This window comes from Haliotis cracherodii, unplaced genomic scaffold (assembly GCF_022045235.1).
Source record: "Haliotis cracherodii isolate W230 unplaced genomic scaffold, xgHalCrac1.p SCAF_8, whole genome shotgun sequence".
Taxonomy (NCBI): domain Eukaryota; kingdom Metazoa; phylum Mollusca; class Gastropoda; order Lepetellida; family Haliotidae; genus Haliotis; species Haliotis cracherodii.
In genome coordinates, this window is record NW_027266341.1 from 22,450,124 (window position 1) to 22,473,740 (window position 23,617).

General features: G+C 37.4%; 1 protein-coding gene across 3 annotated transcripts in view; it reads left to right on the top strand.

Annotated features, from left to right (window-relative positions):
* Window positions 1–23,617, top strand: part of LOC139450549 (protocadherin-11 X-linked-like) — a 212,106-nt gene that overhangs the window by 105,253 nt on the left and 83,236 nt on the right. For all 3 annotated transcript variants that reach the window (XM_071232296.1, XM_071232295.1, XM_071232298.1), the window contains exon 3: window positions 23,327–23,474. The gene's annotated coding sequence lies outside the window, so the exon portion shown is untranslated. The remainder of the gene's footprint in view (window positions 1–23,326; window positions 23,475–23,617) is intronic.

A 23,617-nucleotide genomic window follows, 5' to 3' on the forward strand; every position in this document is an offset into this window, starting at 1 on the left:
AAGTGATCATGAGTGAGTGAGTGAGTGATCATGAGTGAGTGAGCGAGCGATCATGAGTGAGTGAGTGAAGGAGTGAGTGAGTGAGTGAGTGAGTGATCATGAGTGAGTGAGTGAAGGAGTGAGTGAGTGAGTGAGTAAGTGTTGTGTTTTGTCATAGTCAGCTGTTGTCCTGCTTTAACTTTCTGGGTTCCACCAAGCAATTTTAGCGCTAAGATGATTGTAACTCCCATACTTTAGCATAGGTTTACAGTGATCATACCACTAAGATCACTACATGGAATGAGGCCCTGGACCCACTTTCACAATGATCTTAGCTCTATAAATATTGTAAGTCAACTTTGAGATCAAGCTCATATGAGATCAGCTTATCTATATATACGGTATTCTGCACCAAAAGTGTTTAGAATGATATTCATAGATGTATGGTTGATAAATTGCATGTATTGTTAAAGGTGGGCTCTCTGCCTTGATAGCAAAAATAGTATGAAACATCCGAAATATCATCAAAGCAAGGCAAATCCAATTCACCCATTGTTTGTGTACATGCCCACAGGGATTTCCCAATATGGCTACTAAACAATTCAACATATACTCACAAAAAATTGCATCTGTCCCGTAATGGAATGTTTCTGCAAGAAATATTATCTTATCTATCTTATCTTATCTTACACACTGTTCCCCCCTCCCACCTCCTTCCTTCCAATTAATTTCAAATTAGTACCCTTTAAACTTTCATTGCAGACACTGAAAGAGAAAATGTTTCTTATTTCATTGACACCAATAAAATGAATTGACCACAGAGCTTGAGAAATAAAAAGGCTGTCACCCATTATCACATGTTCCACCCAATATCAGCAGGTCGAATTTGGCAAATTTATTGCTACTTAGTCTTAACTGAAGGGGTCCTGTTTAATTATCAGCAGTTGTGTCCAAAAAGATTTACTGCTTCGAACTGAAGTGTTGTTCTTTTGAATTTGCTTGAGTTTCTCACTTTGTTCTCTCGTCTTTGACTTGGACACTGTCAGAACTTTTCTGGCCTCCACCCCGAGTTATGGCCCTGTCATTGAGAATGGTCAGTATACTCAAGGGAGAGTTTCTGGGGCTCACATTTCACATTCTGCTGACAGAGTCCAAGTAAAGTTTATAGCTTGATTGTAGTCTTGGTTTGAGTTGTTGACTTTTCTCTTGACCATGCACATGTCATGTTTATTTTGAACTCCAGACTTTGTGTTAGGTGTTGGTTTAGAAATTGTATAGCTTGTGTTCCTCTTTACTGATGTTTCCCATCTGTCAAATCAGAAGGAGCCTTGCTGGTTGGGCAGGTTTCAGTCTTTGTGTCATGTGTTTTATTATTTTATTATTCGGCCAGTCCATTTTGGTTTATTGTTTTACAGATTTTCTTGGCCATATGCCAAGAGCCAGGAGGCTTTATATAAAATAATAAAATATGTTGTCAGGGTTAATTTGAGGTTAATTTCCCCAAAGAAACTCTTGACATGAAAGTAGAAACATAAAGATGTCAAGTAACAATTTAGTCAAAATCTTGATTTTTCATTTTTTTTATGGGTAGTCAAGCCTTATATATATTGATTAGTTTTTTGTTTTATGGATTATTTTGATTTGAACCTGCCCCGCTTGGTTGTAATTGTTATCAAAATAAATGATGTAATACCGGGTTAACACCTTGACTAGGTCCGACTGCTTTTTTTACAACAATGAAAGGAACATTTTCTATACTACTGATAACGTTTTACACATGAAGCATTTGAGGCTATAATTTTCACTTGTTAGGGGTTCTCGCTGTAGAAAACATATCAGCAACTTTGTGTTAAAAAATTTAAAAAATTTGTTCTGAGGCATTGACTTTATAAAAAGAGGTGTGAGCAGGTGTCCATTTTTTAAAAGTGTGAAATAGTTTTCTGTTTTGTAGTGTCAGGGAAGTCTCTCTTTTTTGTGTTGAGGGGAAGTTCTGCTGGTGTCGCGATGATAGAGACACATGAATGTTTCCGTTAGCCCTATACTCGACAAAACGTGACTCATTTACAATCTTCACTTGTGACACACAAAAACCACATCATCAAACAAAGGTACAAAACATTTTTGTTTTAAAAAACACTAGGCAAGATTTATAATAAAAGGCATTGTTTGTCTGCTGCAAATTACCAAGATCGGATTGTATTTATAGCCCTATAGTCATCACCAACACATCTAGCAGTTCACCTCCAGGTTCCTTCAGGTGCAAAATACCAAGATCTCCTTGTATTTATAGCCCTATAGTCATCACCAACACATCTAGCAGTTCACCTCCAGGTTCCTTCAGGTGCAAAATACCAAGATCTCATTGTATTTATAGCCCTTTAGTCATCACCAACACATCTAGCAGTTCACCTCTAAGTACCTTCAGGTGCAAAATACCAAGATCTCTTTGTATTTATAGCCCTTTAGTCATCACCAACACATCTAGCAGTTCACCTCCAGGTTCCTTCAGGTGCAAAATACCAAGATCTCATTGTATTTATAGCCCTACAGTCATCACTAACACATCTAGCAGTTCACCTCCAGGTTCCTTCAGGTGCAAAATACCAAGATCTCATTGCATTTTGGGCCCTGTAGTCATCACCAACACATCTAGCAGTTCACCTCCAGGTTCCTTCAGGTGCAAAATACCAAGATCTCATTGTATTTATAGCCCTATAGTCATCACCAACACATCTAGCAGTTCACCTCCAGGTTCCTTCAGGTGCAAAATACCAAGATCTCCTTGTATTTATAGCCCTATAGTCATCACCAACACATCTAGCAGTTCACCTCCAGGTTCCTTCAGGTGCAAAATACCAAGATCTCCTTGTATTTATAGCCCTATAGTCATCACCAACACATCTAGCAGTTCACCTCCAGGTTCCTTCAGGTGCAAAATACCAAGATCTCCTTGTATTTATAGCCCTATAGTCATCACCAACACATCTAGCAGTTCACCTCCAGGTTCCTTCAGGTGCAAAATACCAAGATCTCCTTGTATTTATAGCCCTATAGTCATCACCAACACATCTAGCAGTTCACCTCCAGGTTCCTTCAGGTGCAAAATACCAAGATCTCATTGTATTTATAGCCCTATAGTCATCACCATCACATCTAGTAGTTCACCGCTAGGTTCCTTCAGGTGCAAAATACCAAGATCTCATTGTATTTATAGTCATCACCAACACATCTAGCAGTTCACCTCCAGGTTCCTTCAGGTGCAAAATACCAAGATCTCATTGTACTTATAGCCCTATAGTCATCACCAACACATCTAGCAGTTCACCTCCAGGTTCCTTCAGGTGCAAAATACCAAGATCTCCTTGTATTTATAGCCCTATAGTCATCACCAACACATCTAGCAGTTCACCTCCAGGTTCCTTCAGGTGCAAAATACCGAAACCAGATTGTATTTAGAGTACTACAGTCATCACCAACACATCTGGATCTAACGTTCTTCTCACCAAGTGATGGGAACCATCTTGCCTCTAATAGACATATTTTATCTCATAAAGTGTTCCACTGACAGACATGTCCTCAATTACCACTGTCACTTCAGGAGGAGAATGTGTCAAAATCAGAGCTGAAAAGTCTTCATTAGGCTTCAAGCAATAAGATTTGTCACTTTCAATTTGGATCAAAAACAAAAACTGCAGAGTGAGTATTTGTTAAGACGTTTAAAAAAGTAGTGTGTTTTTTAATATCCACTTAAGGAAAGTTAAAAATATTTGAAAGAGGGTTTAAATTTGATTTTTTTTCCAACGCAGATGCCAATAGAGAATCGTGCTTGTATCTTGTGGTAACCTGATGTTACATACTTGTAAAAATAAGTGAAGAAATGTGGTATTTCTGTTCTGTATGTTACAGGGAATGGTTCGTATCAAAATGATGCTATTTAGTACTAGTTGGATCTGTTCATATCATGTTCAGCCAGAATAGTATAATTTTTTATATAGTTTTTCTACGATTTCTTTTCATAGTTCCGAGATGTGTGAGGCAAAAAAATAAATGATTCTCAAATGTTATAAAGGTTGATGTGAGGTCATTCCTGACAGAAACTCTTGAAAACATAGTTGTTCCACAACTATTATGAGATATGGAACAACAGTCTGATGTGTAAAACAAGAAATAGAATAATCTTCCAAATTTTTGTCATTTATTTAGCAATGTTAATAGTACCATTCATAGTCTGTACTAACAGTAGCATAATCTAAAACGTCAACGCCAGATCATCATTAGTGTCAAGTATCTGCCGACCAAGGTTCCTTTGGGAATAAAACCAAAGTAGCAGAGACAATCATATCAATGGACCACTGAAAATCAGTGATGACACCAGGTGTACACGAAAAGGGTAAGTATATCCTACCCTATCGCTAACACCCACTACTCACACAATTTGCATGAAAAAGTAAGCGTTTGTTCCCTGACACCACACGATGTTACCATCCAACGACAGTCTCTAAACAATGGAGTCATGGCCAGACAATCAAGTGACACGATACTGATTTAATAGAAACTAAACAGATTCTATTGTACAACTCAGACTACATCAGCATGTGTTTAAAATCACTCTCAAATAGTGTTTTTGTTATTTGTTTGTTGTTTAACACTGCACTCAGCAGTATTCCAGCTATATGACGGAGGTCTGTAAATGATCGAGTCTGGACCAGACAATCCAGTGATTGACTTCATGAGCATCGAACCACGCAATTGGGATACGATGACATGCATCAACCAAGTCAGCAAGCCTGACCACCTGATTCCATTAGTCACCTCTTACGACAAGCATAGTCGCTTTTTACAACAAGCATGGGTTGCTGAAGACCTATCCTACCCTGGATCTTCACGGGTCTCTCAAATAGTGATTGATCAGGTATCATTAGATAATTGGTTGTGGTTTCCTTATTTCAAAATGAGTGTGTTACAAAAGCAAACATGTTTCATCAGAATGGTAGTATGGATACATCTATTACATGGCTATGTAATATAATAAAGATACTAAGTGGTGCCTTACTTTTTTCCAGGAGTATATGTGTGACCAACTATGAAATAAGGGACCTTATGGGTGAAAAATCACATGTTGACTTTTTGTTATATTTTATAAATGCAGTATCTTAGTACCACAAAAATACAATACATAAGTTTTCAATTCATATTTATTACAAAGATACATAGCATCAAACATTCAGATTCATTTTCTTTAAGATCCCATTTTCAGACTTATAACTGTTTATGTAATGATTGCAGTTTTTAGACTAGACTAACATTTAGTCTATAAAATCTTATATTACACAATACCCTTCTCAACACTAAAATCAAACATAATATTCCCGATGCTGATTTGGAAAAGAGCTAGCTAGAGTGAGTGAGTGAGAATGGTTTTACGCCGCTTTTAGCAATATTCCAGCAATATCATGGTGGGGGACACCAGAAATGGGCCTCACACATTGTACCCATGTCGGGAATTGAACCCGGGTCTTCAGCATGACGAACGAACGCTTTAACCACGAGGCTACCCAACCGCCCCAGAGCTAGCTAGAGCTGGCTGGTCTTGCTTTTGTATACATATCTAGATTGGTTTTTTTTTCATAAAATATATATATTCCACAGTCATAGTGAAGGACTATTTTTAGATATAATATCTGATTAATTGACAGTAGACATGTATGCTGAAATGTTTTGAAATAATGATTTTATTACATTATGAACTTACGGGTGAAAAATTTGATATTTTTGCCAGTCCTCACATATGGCAATTTTTAGGGAAGTGAGTCAAACATCTTTCCTTATTATGTCTCAGCACAATTGTATCCCAGCATCCATAAGGTCCGTTTTCTCCGGGTGGGACACATATGATCTGTTAGTTACATTGCATTCCTTGTTGACTACATTCGAAATATGAGTCCTGTTTGACACATATGTCTGATGAGGTCTGGTGAACGTCAATATCATGATATATTGCATACCATCTATCATCTGCAAACCCAGAGGCAAGATGGGTCTTGCTTGTCAATTTCAATAATCATTCGTAGCAGAATATATGAGATGATTAAAAATGGATTTCTGTCTGTGTGAAATGCTGTAGTACGGGTAAACAGATACTGATAAAAGAAGATATTTCATAGTATAATTGTGGCTTGTAATAGGTTTAGTGTTCTAAAATGAGATGTCACTTGTCCAGATTAGAAGGGTATCAATATCAGCTGACACACTATGTCATAAACCATAGGCAACCCTCAGGCGATGGGAATCAGATTTGTCAATTTCAATTTCCATTGATAGACTTGACACACAAAGGCTATGACAATTGCAGACAATAGCGGCTACATCATGCTAGAAGGTTATCAAGGAGTTTGTTGATAACCAAAAAAATTCAGTCATTTGAAATAGGAAATTGTCTGATATAGATAATGATGGACTGATTCGTTTTACAAATTTTCATCAACAATATGCAATGATCCTAACAGACATTTAGTCCCAGGAATAAAATTCTTATTTACAAATATATCTACGATATACAAAATAAAATCCAAATGGAGCCCAGAACAATGCTTAATTTAGAGCTGAGGCAATCAAGATTTGTGTTGTCGGCTGATTTAAAGTTAATTTCCTATGTCTTGAAATAAAAGTTGAAACAAAAGGAACGATGTTCAAAATAATAAAATTTTCAACATACACAGCATTTTGAAAAAGGGATACACACACGAAGATAAAATACATCAAAATTGGCCTTTGCTATAAAAGAAATTTGAATAAATCTACAAACCAGTCAATAGACCCTAACTTCCATTGCTGAACTTGCTAGCCAATACTACGGCTTCAAGATTTGTTTTACTGTAAAGGATTTTATTTGTTTAACAGACTAACTATTTGTTTTATTTTATTACTCAAGATGGCAACCCTTACTTACTTTACTTTTACCTGAGCCTTCAATTTGTCTTTCTTGATATGGCTGCTGACTCACTTTTGCAAAACCGATTGGTTGATACTCTGTTAGCTGTAACTAATGTGATCTTTGATGACCACAAAGTATTGTTATGTTGAAGCAAGACTTCCAAGCATATTTGGCTTAATGGCTATAGATGAGGGTGAATTTAAAAATAAGATGTGTTATCAATAGATTTCTTTTCCTTCATTGACTCTAGCTCTGTTAAGAGGTAGCTGGAATGTTGGTTTTATCACCGGTAGAAGAAAGCGATATGAGTGATATACAACATACATTATAAATAGCTTTTTGCTTCCTGGTTCGATGTCATCAAGAATACAAGGATTAGGTGCAAGGATTGAGCTGGCGACTTCTTGTGGACGATTTAGTAGCCAACATTTCCAACTGTTTTTTGTGTAGGATGACGTCTTTGAACTTAACACCTTATTCGGTCGGTATTTCAAATTTTAAGAATTTGTCGACTGTAGTTTACGGCATACGTTTCCAGTTCTCTTTATTGTAGGCTGAACTGCTGGGTTTTGGAATGCTGCTTGTTGATAGCTGATTGTGTCACTGTCTGTGTTCATGTGTGTAGAATGCTGTGCATGTTCAACATGGTGTAAAGGAGATATAGCTGATGTTTTTTTGGCAAAGCATTCACTTGTCTGAGTGTAGGCTGTTTTTTCCTATGGCAAAATGTATTTTAGTACATAGGCTGCATGGGGCAAAAAAAAGTGTAATTTATTGTTTGAGAAAGTGGAAATGAAAGTGCCATGTGCTTTAAGGACACAGTGAAGAGTTAAGTCCCTTTGCTGTTCCAGGATCTGCTAGTCATATGATTATGACTATGATTCTTGGCCTCAGTACCATACCATGCCCAATGGTCTTGAAATACTTTCATAAAAGATTCCCTTGTTAATGTCAAACTAGCCATTTCAGCACGCTTTGTAAACAACCGATATCATTGAGAATATTTTCCAAGGCAGATGAAATTGAAATTGTGATATGATATTCAGAAAGATAAAACGAATGGATGGAGAAAATCTGTCTTCATCAAAATGTCATCTTATGATTCAAATTTCAAAATTTACACATGAAAATTTCTCCTATGAACTGACAATATAGGAACATGTCTCATAGGACTATGTGTTTCTAATGACAAATCAGATTTTTTCAATACTGAGCAATAAATTGTGTGAATGTGGCTTAAGGGTATTCCAAATTAAAGATAAAATCCTATTTACGTAAGGATCGCATAAAACAGTTTATCTCCGCACCACAATGCATTATGAGCCTCCAAGCTCCTTACTTGACAAATCTAGCCAATAAATTTTATAATATGGAACATTTCAGTGTTTTCTTGCCCTGGGCATATGATGGATTTGTTGGGATGGAGTTGTTTCATTCAGATCTTTCGAGTGGCAGCAAGCAAATGAGATTGACTCCACTGGGTAACCGAGGGTGACACACAACCCACCAGGTAATCATGGAATATGAAATTGACTTATAAAGAACACCGTCTTATTATTTGATGTGCCGCAAAGGATGATTACATAGCACAGATGTTTTACTTGTTGCTAATTTGAAATAATAAAGTTCTTATATGCTGAGTATATATATTTGCCCAGTGTTTCGTGTTGGACACTCTTTTCGACAGGAACCGTGTGATTGTGGTCAACACTTTTTTCCTTGAAATAATTTTATTAGCCTGTTGTTAATAACATTGGCTAGTCATGGTATAGAGATGACTCAACAGTTATACAACACAATATTGCCACTGTAGGGTTAATTCAGAACAAATAAAAGTCACTGTGGGATAATTGGACAACATAATATTGTCACTGTTGGATAATTGTATAACATATTATTGTCACTGTGGGATAATTGTACAACATGATATTGTCACTGTGGGATAATTGGACAACATCATATTGTCACTGTGGGATAATTGTATAACATAATATTATCACTTTGGGGTAATTGTATAACATAATATGTCACTGTGGGATAATTGGACAACATCATATTGTCACTGTGGGATAATTGTATAACATATTATTGTTACTGTGGGATAATTGTACAACATCATATTGTCACTGTGGGATAATTGGACAACATCATATTGTCACTGTGGGATAATTGGACAACATCATATTGTCACTGTGGGATAATTGTATAACATATTATTGTCACTGTGGGATAATTGGTCAACATAATATTGTCACTGTTGGATAATTGTACAACATCATATTGTCACTGTGGGATAATTGTACAACATCATATTGTCACTGTGGGATAATTGTATAACATAATATTGTCACTGTGGGATAATTGTACAACATAGTAATTGTCACTGTGGGGTAATGATGTGAGATAATTGTACAACACAATATTGACCCTGAACTATAAGGTATAAGCAGTTCTTTTGCTTAACTTGTAACCTTTATGTAACCTTGTAATGAACATGATAGTGTGCAATTCAGCATACACTTGACATATATACCAAATTGTTACCACATGCTTCTCTGTGCAGACTTGCCTCCCTTAACCAAGCCAGGATTTTCTGATCATGGGTTTGAATTTCTGATTCATCCTTAGTCTAACAGCACCATACACATGTCCGTGGATTTCATAAAAGTGTCCCCATCACCTGTATACCCCTTCATCCACATTATGATGACACACCATGATGCTACTGAACAACTTTTAAATGGCCTTAAGCCATTCACTTAATTTATTCCCTACCATGAAGTTTACTTTACTAACTAGTAACTAGATGGTGCAGGTCATCAAGGGCATTTAATAAATGTGGCGGTTGTCCGAGCCAACATCAGCTTGCAGATATAATGTCACCAGTGTATCAGGTTCACCAACTTGCTTCACTTAAGTCATGTCACCAGCCTCCGAATCTGATATTTCAAAAACGAATTAAGATGTGAAAGCTCATCTAAGTACATCCTGCCCATGTTTATAAGGAATAATATGATATGAACCTGCATTAACGTCTCCCCCGCAGGCTGCAGATCCTCGTCCCTGGAGACAGGAAGTCATCATGGTCATCGCAGGATGTAGTTTTTCACAAAACGTATCTTTTTATGAAGGCTAAGATCATCTTCTGTCTAGCCAAGGATGATTCTCTCGATGCTGTGAGCCACTGGTGTATCTATATGCAATATGTCCGCTTGGATGGTATAAGTATGCTCCCACAGAGTAAATCACCACGGGAGTGGATATTGGTACGGTGTAGCCAAACATTTCATTAGTTCACTGCTCACAGTATTTGATAAAAATTTGGCCACATGGTGATGACTTAATATGAATAATGCTCATAATTACCATTGTTGTCTGCAAACGTTGTCACATGATGCGTAGATATATGACATATCTACGTTCTTGTGCTGATCGATTCACTTATTATATATAAGAACTCCCATGGAGAAGTCAGAATATGACATGATAGCATCAGTCTGTGTTTTGATACAGGACTTGTAAAATTGTTATATATTAAAGAAAGTTATGAAAATAAAAAATGTCAATGTCAGAGAATAAGCAGTCTCAATTATCCACCAGAACAGATTCCATTGTGCACAAAAGGCAAAATAGCAGTGAGTGAATTGGGTTTAACGCCGCTTTTAACAGTATACCGGTTATATCACGGCGTGAGAGCTTGATGTTGGAGGAAAGCCCGAAAAGATGCAGGTCTCAGACGTTTACCACTACGGTGAAACCCACGAGCACGGGTATGGTGCTGACAAACATAGAAACAGAATTGGGGCGAACCGGGTTTCTGGCGTGCCCAAGGGACGCAACTCGGCACAGCGAATTGCTGCGCCTTAGACAACTGGGCCTACCGTGCCCCCGCAAAATAGCAGTAAAAACTTTATGAATGGACCACGAAAAATCTATGATAACCAAGTGTCTGCAAAAAGGGTAAGCTTGTCCTTCCCCACCACTCACACAATTTACATCAAAGAGGTTTTTTTGTTGCCTGATGCCACACACAATATGCAGAATTACATTCAGAATTACATGCAGAATTTGTGAAATTTGGTATGGAAATGGAATTATCAACATAATCTTTACTACACTCAACTGTGCATCTGCTATACAGAATCATATTTTCTGAGCTAGCGTATGGATCTATACTATGCAGGAGAATTTTGGGTTATGGTTATAGAATTGCTTGGAATATGAATTGAGGTTTCATTATATAGAACTGGTTAATTTCATCACTTCAGCAATGGATTTGAAGAGGAACATTATCATTAAAGTCTTAAAGATTGTTTAAAAAAGTTAAATATTGGAACTATTTGCGAGAATCCATTATTCCATGGACATTGATCAATGAGACAAAAGAATTCACTGTTACTGGTAACCTGTAAATAAAAACAACAAAACCCTTTCCTTATTCACAAGAAATCTGTGATAAATGCAGATTTAAATTCATGAAGCACATACTCTACATTCCTAAGATTAATTTGTTTTTATTTTTATAATAAAAAATAATTAATTGTTTGACGTACTGTACCATAAAACTCTGCACAACAAATGTCAAAGGAAATACTTGAGTCAAAATCTATTCTTACTAAGTATATTAACAATGAACCTCAACGTTCTCTGCTTAATTTGAACAATGCAATTCCTTTAGGATGTATCAATGTAATATAAGAGCACTGTTGAGTTAGCTTGTGGACACTTCTAGTCTGTGTGTTGGTGTTAATTATATACATTAGAAATGTATTATATATGAGGCTGGGAATATTGTATGGTTCTGTCTCAAGAGAAATATTACTCTGCTATGTGCCCACACGATGTTGTAACTGTAGTTGTTGTGATTGATAACAGGATGATCATGATGGATTTGAGTTATCATTGTCTTGCTGTGTTTCCCTGTTTCCTAACCACATGACCCTTGAAGATCCAGGTTAGAATAGGTCTTCAGCAACCCATGCTTGCTGTAAAAGCCAACTATGCTTGTTGTAAGAGGCGACTAACAGGATTGGGTGGTCAGACTTGCTGACTTGGTTGATCCCAATTGCGTGGATCGATGCTTATGATATCAATCACTTGATTGTCTCATCCAGACTTGATTATGTACAGACCATCACATATTGGAATATTGCTGAGTGAAGCGTTAAACAACCAACAAACAAACAAAATTCCTCGCCACACAGATTATAAAACAATATGTAATGCTCCTGATTTTTTAAAGACCACTTCTGTGGTCAGGTGGATAGAGCGTCTGTCTGTCCAGAGAGCCGAAGGTCAATGGTTTGATCCCCAACCATGTCCTACCAAAAGACATATAAGATGGTATTTGTTGTTACCCTGTCTGGTGATTGGCATTCAGGGAATAAAACAAGGGGTGATCTACATATAGTGTCACCTCACCTCACTTCACCTCACCTCACCTGATTAGAAAGCAGATGTAATGATTCAGTCAAACACCATTGTGTCAAACTTTGATGTGTCAGGTTGTCTCGAAGTAAATTAAAAGCCTAGTCCCTGTGTAATCCTTCATTATTCATCATTTTCAGTGTTTGACTGTACTTAAGTAAGCAATCCTTTATTTCTTTTCAACCTGATGAAGACATCGCCATACAAAACCCTTGGTTTTGAATAATAAACATGTGTCATTTAGTTCTGAACAAATCATTTATTATTAATTCTTTAATATTCCGGCACAGTACAGCCTATTATACTTTCATTGTAAAACCTTAAATACAGCCAAGCTGCAAAATACATATATTGACAGTTAAGCTTATGCCCCGGCCATACTTAGTTTATAGTACAGGTAATATATATTTCATGTATCCCATATCATATAAGTATATGGTTTCCAATATACACTAACTTACGAAAAGGACAAATGATAATGTTAAATAAAACATAGGTTATCTATCATACATCCTTGATAACAGGGTCATATGACATCGCAGTAATCAGAGAACACCGTGATGAGAAATGTAGCACTCCGAAATGTCCAATCATATGCTGTATGACTTTATTTAACATTTAACAATTATCTTAATAATCATTTATTTACTTTGGATGGTAACACAGGGAAATTAGGCCTGAAGAAAGATAACAAAAACATGGAGAACTGGATTGAAAATAGTTTTTTTTAAATAATTATTGATAATATTGATATAAACAAATATGGAGAATGTCGAACAGGTATAAACTACCTCTACTAGTTCTACTGCTGCTGCTACCACTACCACTAACACTACCACTAACACTAACACTAACACTAACCATAACCACTACACTAACACTAACCACTACACTAACACTAACACTAACAGTAACCACTACCACTACCACTAACCACTACACTAACACTAACACTAACACTAACCACTACACTAACACTAACCACTACACTAACACTAACACTAACACTAACCACTACACTAACACTAACCACTACACTAACACTAACCACTAACCACTAACCACTACACTAACACTAACCACTACACTAACACTAACACTAACCACTACACTACACTAACACTAACCACTACACTAACACTAACACTAACACTTAACACTTAACACTTAACACTACCCACTACCCACTACCACTACTACTGCCACTACTACAACTACTAATACTAACTACAACTGCTGCTACTAATGCCACTACTACTGCTACTACTACAACAACCTCCACTGAACTCAACTACTTCTTATTCTTCTGTTACTGCTACTCCTGGTCCCACTACTACTACTACTTCTACTACCACTACTTCTACTACTACTACTACTACCACTTCAATAACTCTAACACTAACACTACTCCAACCACCACAACCACCATCATCACTATCACCGTCACAAGCACCACCATCACTTCTACCACTACCACAGATACTTCCAGATCAAGTATATTTTCTTCCTACCATGCACACACACCTCTCACCAACACACAACCCATGCACTTCCTATAATGAACAGCATCAGGATTTTTATATCATAAGCAGAATATAGAAAGGTTTTAAAGTGATTTTTCAGCCAACTTTTCTGATGTTCCAACCTTCGGTGATCAAACCCTTAACACTATTTCCTTGCCGCAGGGGAAAAGTTAAAAGCTGCACTAAAATCATTTTAAAGATCATGTGACCAAATAGACATCAACCCTGTGCTTTCAGACATGCTAACCCTGGTTAAGATGGTAAAACGTCAATTTGGACACACTGATTGAATACAAGCAGGTTATAATGGCAACTAGGAAGCACCCTCTGATTTTCGCAGTGACACTATGGATTTGGCAGGGCTGAGAAATCGCAGATATACTATATTGATTTCGTTCCTGAAGAGCCAAGATGCGTTGATGTTGTCACCGTCTTCGTATTCTGACATAAAACATTGCTATCGACGACGCTCGCTAAAGTATTTTGCCCTCTAAAAAATCATTCACAGCTGATTATTGAAGATTTTTGGCCGAGGCAATTTTTATCAGGCGAAACATTTGGTCTCATGTGGACTTTGAAATTATTGCAGAGGTTTTGCATTGCTTTCATCAAGAACAGCTTTATGGGTAAACTTTGGCAGTTTTTGCCCAATTTTGGGTACAAAAGAGGATTTGTTCTCATGAAAAAGGTTGTGATGGTAAAAGTGTGAAAGCCTAATTCCACCGATCTCATTCTTCTTGACGCTTGCAGTGACAGAGTGAAATGAGATTTACATTTGTTTTGCAAATAGGTCTCAAGACAATATTTATCATTCACTTCAGGCTAGTTAAAAAAGCCAGGCCGATTTTGAAAGTATTCCTGATAGTTGACTAAGTGGGATAAAAACTTTGGCAATTACTGTTTCATATAAAACTGTTTGATTAGAAAGGAATCTCATCAATAGCATCTTTCTTATCACATATACCGGTATGATTGGACCTGTGAAGATCCGGGGTAGAATAGGTCTTAAGCAACCAATGCTTGCTGTAAAAGGCAAGGTAGACTAATAGGATCAGGTGGTCAGGCTCACTGACTTGCTTGATGCATGTCATCGTATCCCGATTGCGTGGATTAATATTCATGATGTCAATCACTGATTGTCTGGTCCAGACTTGATTATTTACAGACCACCGTCATAGGGCTGGAATATTACTGAGTGCGGCGTTAGACAACAAACAAACAAACAAAACAAATATATATGATTGTTACCATAATATTTTCATCTTCATGGGCATTATTTCCTCTTCAGCATCACCTCCATCAATATTATCATCATCACATTTTTCATCCCCTGGACCTAAATAATAATATTTAGGTCAGTGGTCATCCCCATCTTCCTCCTCCTTCTCCTCCTCCTCTCCTCCCCTCCCCCTCCCCTCCTCCTCTTCCTCCTCCTCCTCCCCTCCTCCTCCTCCCTTCCCCCTCCTCCTCCCTTCCCCCTCTCCCCCCCCTCCCCCTCCTCCTCCCCTCCTCCTCCTCCTCCCCTCCTCCCGTCTCCTCCTCCTCTCCTCCCCCTCCCCTCCCCCCTTCCCCTCCTCCTGGAAACTAGCTTACAAGAAACCAAACCAGACATTCATCAAGAGAGCCTCTTCATAACAATGTAACAATGTACATCTATGTCCAAACACAAATAAGTGTCATCTGCCAACATGTATATGTAGAACAAAATGATTGACCTTGCAATTCTCTTGGTCATTCATCAACTGCAGCTGATGGTACTGACATTCAATTCACAAGTCCTGGGTGGGGGAAAATACAATGTCTTTGACCTTCAAGTTGAGTGAGTTTGTAATCTGGGTTTCTTAACCATATTGTGCCATAGATTCATTATTGATTTCATGATTAAATGTCAGATCTGGTAGACAGAATTATTCTGTTTTTTAAAGATGCCTGTTCAAAGAGCTTATTCTAGTCTTTGTTTGATTACAGTATTCTTTTTATATAACATTTTCTATAATATTACCTACAGTATCTTTTCTGTTGACCTTTGGTCAACCTAACCTATTTGTCGTCTTTTGTCTTTTTGCCTTCTGAATCTTGGAGTGATGGCTAGGATTTGCTTTAAATTGCTTGCTGGTCATATTATGATGTCATAAATAACTGATATGAAAAGTTATTTAAAACAATATCATGGCTATACTCATAGAGAGAAGTAAATGAACATAGGTACATGTATACTAGAAGAATTGTAGGGTAGCAGCATTACCAGTGAAGATCTGGGTTAGAATAGGTCTTCAGCAACCCATGCTTGCCGTAAAAGGCGACTATACTTGTCGTAAGAGGTGACTAACAGGATCGGGTGGTCAGGCTCGGTGACTTGGTTGATGCATGTCATCGCATCCCAATTGTGTGGATAGATGTTCATGATGTCAATTACTGGCAAGATGAATGATGATGATGATGATGATGTCGCACCGTAATTGATGATGATGATGATGATGATGATGATGATGATGATGCACTATTTACTATGGTAGGATTTGTTTGTTGTTTAACACCACAGTACGCAATATTACAGTTATATGATCAATATTGTGAGCAACTATCCCCACTGTTGGGGTACGATGACACACAATCAACCAGTATTCTAGCTTGACCAATGATACAATTGGCCACATCTTACATATTACAATGCTACAAAGGTAATGTCATTTACCTTTTTTTAACTTTGCAAACTTTTAGTTTCTGGTCTTCCTTCCACACTTTGTTTAAAAACCAATCTGTCATACACACTGATACAGTACGTTGACTTTATAGGCAAGAATTTATATGTATGAAAAGATGTACGCTTCTTGAATACCATGTACCACAATTTTATTGACATGACATGTGTATATCAACGCTGTACCTGCTGAGATGAATAAAGAAGGAAAAGACAACAAAACCAAACAAACAGCACACGTAACAGTGATCAATCAAATAATGGACCATTAAATGACAAAATTATATTTACAAAGGCATTCAATTCCTGGAAACCAACAAACAAACAATCCACAGGAGGAGGTAAGAGTACAGGTAATTTATTATAGGTATCTACCAACAACCAAACAAACCGCACAAGTAACAGCTAGTGATCAATCAAAGTCTGGTCACAAAAGGAAGAAATTGCAATGTGCTCTGACTTATATGTTGGTATCACCTGAATGATCTAATTTTGCTCCAACTGCTGCAACCAACATTCACAAGCACCAAACGATTGAAGCACCAAATGATTGAAGCCCCAAATGATTGAAACACCAAACGATTGAAGCACTAAACGATTGAAGCACCAAACGATTGAAGAGCCAAATGATTGAAACACCAAACGATTGAAGCGCCAAATGATTGAAACACCAAACAATTAAAGCACTAAATGATTGAAGCACCAAATGATTGAAACACCAAACGATTGAAGCACCAAACGATTGAAACACCAAACGATTGAAGCACCAAACGATTGAAGCACCAAATGATTGAAACACCAAACGATTGAAGCACCAAATGATTGAAACACCAAACGACTGAAGCACTAAATGATTGAAGCACCAAATGATTGAAGCACCAAACGATTGAAGCACCAAAGATCGAAGCACCAGGTACAATAGTGGTCATTCCAATATCTGGCTCCAGGTCTTGATAAGGCAGAGATGCAGCATTTCCAACGCCAACTACAAGATGACAAAACGGAATCGGCAGCTTGAACTCAAGACTTGGTAGAATTAGTAAGACCATTATGCAGGTACATGGAAGCTAATGTATTTCTCTACTCTGTCGCACTGTAATTAATTGAGGTGATTGACTTAATGTACCGAGGGTTACTTACAACCAGTCGTATTGACTTCGTTTGGGTAGACCTTCTCTTGCAAATGGAGTGTGCTTGCTTTGCGCTGTGATGTTTCAGAGAGAGTTCGAGAAGTGATTTACCATACACTGACAAGGCTATAAAATATAAAGACACAAACAATTGTTAAAAACACTGTGATAGGTAGATGGAGTATATATTTGATTTTTTTTTTTTAAATATTGTTGATCTTATATGCATAAAAACTATGGTAATTTTTGTTAGTGTAACTGTAACGATTAAAACGTTTGATTTATTTTTTCAGTTTTTTGTAAATGAAGCAAATCATTCTTATTACTTTCTGATTATTTTTTGTAAATGTGAAATTGACTAAGCATGGTCCTTTGTCTGAATTTGAAAGGCAAAATCAAACACTAATGATGCCACATGAGCAACTTGGCTTGTTAATTAGAAAAAAAGACTATCGATTCCTCATTTCTGATTCCTTTAATTTGACATCTTGATTTATCAGACTGTGATCATATTGAAATTATTGTGGTTTTTTTTTACAAAAACAGCATAAAGACTGAAGTGACAGCCACCTGAAATGTCAAAATTGAGATGCTTTCATAAGACACTCTTGTCGGGTTTACCACACGTTATTTCCACTCGAAACACTTCATCGACAAAATGGAAAAGCTTTAATTAGATCTAATCTGGTTGTCCTGTGACAATCATCGACGAGTCACCTTCTTCATCAGACATCGTAATTCTGTTTAGTCAATATCCGACATTGATTTGTCAATATTACAATACATATGCTGGATGATTAGCCAAACCCTGCTTTCGGGTCTATTTCTAATCGGAAATCCGTCTCACGAGTTCCGGCCTTTATTATAGAGTTTCACCATCAAATTTTCAAATAAAAGACCGCATTGCATGAAATGCTCACATTTAGGTTCTAATTGCTGTGTGTCACATAAAAAATGACTATGATTACACGCAATGAAAGGCTGAGCTCACGAAGACACATTTGTGATTTTCTTGATGAATATTTTTGTGACAAGCAATAAAATTTAACCTGTAAACAGGTACATGCTTTAACAAACTTGTCATGTTGCTAAGCAACCATTGACTTAATGTTGTAATTCGCTTTGATGTAAGTTATTAGGGGTCTATTTTGTGTGGTGATTGGGTTATAGACTCATCGCAATTTGCCAAGTATGATATTACCAGAATCAAACGATGATTGAAGCGCGACATTGCATGTATGTTTTGTTATGGCCAAAATCATGAGGGAATTTAGGGTCTTTGTGATAAACAGTTGAACTGATTACCAATTCTTAGGTTACATGATGGGGAAAACCTGAGGAGGTTGAGTTCGTTTTTGGGACAATTATTGTAATTGAAGCACTTCAACTAGTCCTGGACGAATTTTATGCATCGCTGCCTATACTAGGTTAGTACCTCTTTGGGAAATGACCAATTTTGATCTTTGCAAACAACCATTATGTGAACAGATTATGTATAAACTACAATTAAGAGAATATGTAGGAAGGCACTCTAAATAAGTGGACGTTTCAGATTAGTGTTATATCTATTAGGAATACCAAACAATTTCCCATGTGACTTTATAGGAAATGGTTCATTTCCAAATCTTTTCCAAATAACTTAAGTACATGGAAAGTATAAACATGCATGTTGTGTTGAACCTAAGAATGGTGGAAGAGTCTAAATAACTATTGATTGCTTCAATGTGAGCCCATTTGGAAATCTGAATTATGTGTAAAAAAAATTATCATGCCCATTATCTTACATATCAGTCTATGTACTATAAAACACCAAAAAAATCCTAATCATTTGTGAAACTTTCATATAGTTTTCATGATATCATTTTTACATCTTGACAACCAATGGGAAAGAAACCTTTATTGTCTCAAAAAAACCGAACAAATTCTGTATGAAATCCAAACAATCATGTGGTTAACCTTTAATCATTCTGTGAAACCCCAAGGATTAATAAGATTAAAGGTAAAAGTGACCAGAACAAACACCATGCACAGCCAGCCAACTACAGCGCTAAGGCCTAATCTTCCAGCTTACTAAACTTAAACCCGTGAAGATCTGGATTAGAACAGGTCTTCAGCAACCCATGCTTGCTGTAAAAGGTGACTATGCTTGTGGTAAGATGCGATTAACAGGATTGGGTGGTCAGGTTTGATGACTTGGTTGATGCATGTCATCGTATCCCAATTGCGTGGATCGATGCTCATGATGTCAATCACTGGATTTCCTTGGCCAGAATTGATTATTTACAGACCGCCATCATATAGCTGAAATATTGCTGAGTGTTGTGTTAAAGAACAATCAACAGCGACTATACCTGATGGACGTGGCTGATTGGATGTCTTCATATCGTGATGGCATGGATCACTGCTCAGACTTTCAGTCACAAGTTTGTCTGGTCCAGAAAAGCTTATTTACAGGCCGCTGTAATACAGCTGCAATGTTGTTGACTGCTGTGTAAAACATTCACTCACGTAATCTTCTTTTGGTTTGGTTTCACATTTCGTTTGTTTATTTGTCTAAACATAAACATTGCACCCCATGGGCTCCTTGGTTGGGTTGGAATGGGTCCACAGCAACCTATGCTGGTTGTAAGAAATTACATAATGGATCGGGTGGCGACTTGGCGATGTAGTTGATTGTGAGTATTTGTAGCCTGATAGCTCACGTTACTCACGGTATCAATCACTAGACTGTCGGGTCCAGACTCGGTTGTATACGGGCTGCTATCATATTGATGGGATATTGCTAAGTGCAGTGTTTCACAACACACACGCTCGCACGCGCACAAGCCTGCGCGCACATGCACACGCCATGGACAGTGTGATTGCCATGATAAATCTGATTGACCTTCATCTGGCACAAATCTAAATGGTGGATAATAATGGCTTTCTGTACTAAACCAAACCTTTAAGAAGTAAAGTTGACAAAATTGTTGTTAGTAGCATTTTATGGTTTTGTTGACTGTTTAAGCATGAAATTTTGATGTTGGCTTCCCTATCAAGTATCTTCTTCAACATCTTGACATTTATCTCAAGGCAATTTCTTTTGTGTTTTGTCTATTCTCAGAACAACAGCTCAGAGTTGTAATGCCTGCATCAGAGAACTTGATAGGGCATGTGTTATTTGTTTGGGTAAACTGAAAGCATCGGTACATTATTCCAACAGTAAATGAATGGATTAGATAACTCTGTGGAGATGAACACCATGTTTGGAGAAATTGATTTAAGTTATTTGACCCCAAATACCACACACAGCTCCATTGCTATGTTTTAAACCCAAGGCTGTGTAAATTAATAGCATATCTACATTATTCCATTCAATAAAGTGAGTGAGTGAGTTGGGTTTAACGCTGCTTTTAACAGTATTCCTGTTATATCACGGCGTGTCAGCTTGATGTGGGAGGAAAGCCCGAAGTGATGCAGGTCTCAGACATTTACCACTTCGGTGAAACCCACAAGCATGGGTATGGTGCTGACAAACCTAGAAACAGAATCGGGAAGAACCAGGATTCAAACCCACTATCATAGGTTTCTGGCGTGTCCAAGGGACGCAACTCTGCACAGCAAATCGCGGCACCTAAGATGACAGGGCCACCCATGATGATGATGATGATGATGATGATGATGCCAGCAAGATCATTACCATCATGTTATTAGTTTTCTTGAGAGTATCATCTGAGATGATAACTTCTATCTTGTCCACAACAGTTTCTGAGCAAGGTTTATCCTTGAAAATCATGGCATAGAAAAATAAGCAAACCAGTTGTAGCCTTTAACCTACCTGACTGGATTGAGAAACTGGCTCAGTTTCCCTTCAGCTATTCACTGACTACCCATTAGCCTACCTTATTGCCCTCCATATTACCTTCCCTAACCCATCTCCTTGTGACGATGGACGGCAGATAAACTTTTGACGTGGAACCCATATTTGTTGATGGGCCACCTGTACAGATGAAACCACAGATGAAACCATTATCTTCCCTACCATGATTAGGTGCAACAGCTTAACGCTCTATGTGCTGAGATGGGCTGGTCTCATGAAAGTAATGAGTGAGGGAGGTTATTCTGCTCTTAGCAAGAATCATATGCTTGCACAAGTCCATAAAGCAATAATTATTAGTTTAAATCATTATTTCTAGATTATATAAAAAATAAAATGCAAGTTGTCCCTTTTAAAGACAAGAAAAGGGGCAGCTGGTTAGCCTAGTGGTTAAAGCGTTCGCTCATTATGCTGAAAGACCCGGGTTTGATTCCCCACATGAGTATGTGTGAAGCCCATTTCTGGTGTCCCCAGTTGGGATATTGCTGGAATATTGCTAAAAGTGGCATAAAACCATACTCACTCACTCACTTAAGGACCAACATCTGCTTATCTTTATCTAGCCTTGGATATAATTACTATATACCATGGGCTTATCATTCAGTACAGCCTTGGAGCAAGGCTACAATAATCCCAACAGGGTACACGAAAAATGGGCTTCAAATATGCTGAGAAGGGCTGGTCTTACACATGGAGTGAGTGAGGGTTTTATTTACACTGCTTTTGAGGTTATTTGTTCAAATAAAAGTGTCAAAACCCTTTCCATATTCATATGAAATCTCTACCGAAAGCAGAATTGATTGTATGATTCTGATTTTTTTGTAAGCATGTGTTTATGAATCACTATCTAATAGTGATGATACCAGGTGTTCAGCGGATAATCGAGACTGGTTACTTTCTGGTGTTGATGTTATTGGTTTAAGCTCATTGGCTTGTCCAATTAACAAGAAAGTACATCTCGTCTGATAAGAAAAATAAAAAATTTAAACCCATGAACACATCAAAGAAACTCATATATGTGATACAGTAAACTACAGTTATAACGAACTCAAAGGGACCCGTGACTAACTTTGTTATAACCGTAGTTCGTTATAAGCATATATACAGTATAACAATAGCAAGTAGTCGAGAGTAAAAAATCAGTTTGTTATATCCGTCAGTTCGTTATAAGCGTGTTCGTTATAAACGTACTTTACTGTAATACATAATTATTAATTAATCATGTAATTATTTTGTGAATTTCTTTACATATGTGCATGCAACTGTACACCAGTGAATCTCACCACTTATATACACCGCATATATATATATATACAACCACAAAGGTAATCACAGTCAGGCTCAATGTCAGGTATACAAGCACCATCAGCTTGCAACAAGATACATCTACTGACCACACATTTATATTCCACACAAAGGCACATTACAATTCAAACAATTGAACAAAACTTCAACCCAACTCCTAATGACCCCCATACCCCCATCCAACTGATTCCTACGATCAATCAATGACTCCTAACAGTTTAAGGATGATAAAAATGTAATCAGTGTTTCAGTCAGTGTATTGTGGCAAGTTTAATACCTTCCCTAGCATTATAAAGTAATGCTGTGTAAGACATTAACAAACCCGATCCTTCCCTCACAAACACCCATCTGCCACTGTTAATCCCAACCCTAGTAGCAGCATCCTGTCCTTTCAAACTCATACCTTAACACGTTAACATAACTAGCAGGGTTAACTAGGGGAGATTTCTATTGTCAATTGTACACTTGTAGGTAAGCCGGAGGATGCTGGGGTCAAACCGGCATCAATGAAGAGCTGCTGCTGCAGGCTACGAGAGGTCCCACTTGCAACACAGTGACACTGTTGTGTGTATGGAGCTTCGTTGTGATTGTGGATGACTTTACCCAGTTCTCAGTCAAGGTAAGATTTTTTATTTATTGAAATGTTTATTAGAAGTGGTTGAAGATATGATTAGTTCTTTTTGGTTTTAAGGTGTTGGAGCATCTGAGAAGTTGGGATATGTGAATCATTTGTTCATTGAGTTTTATGCAGTGTTTTTATCA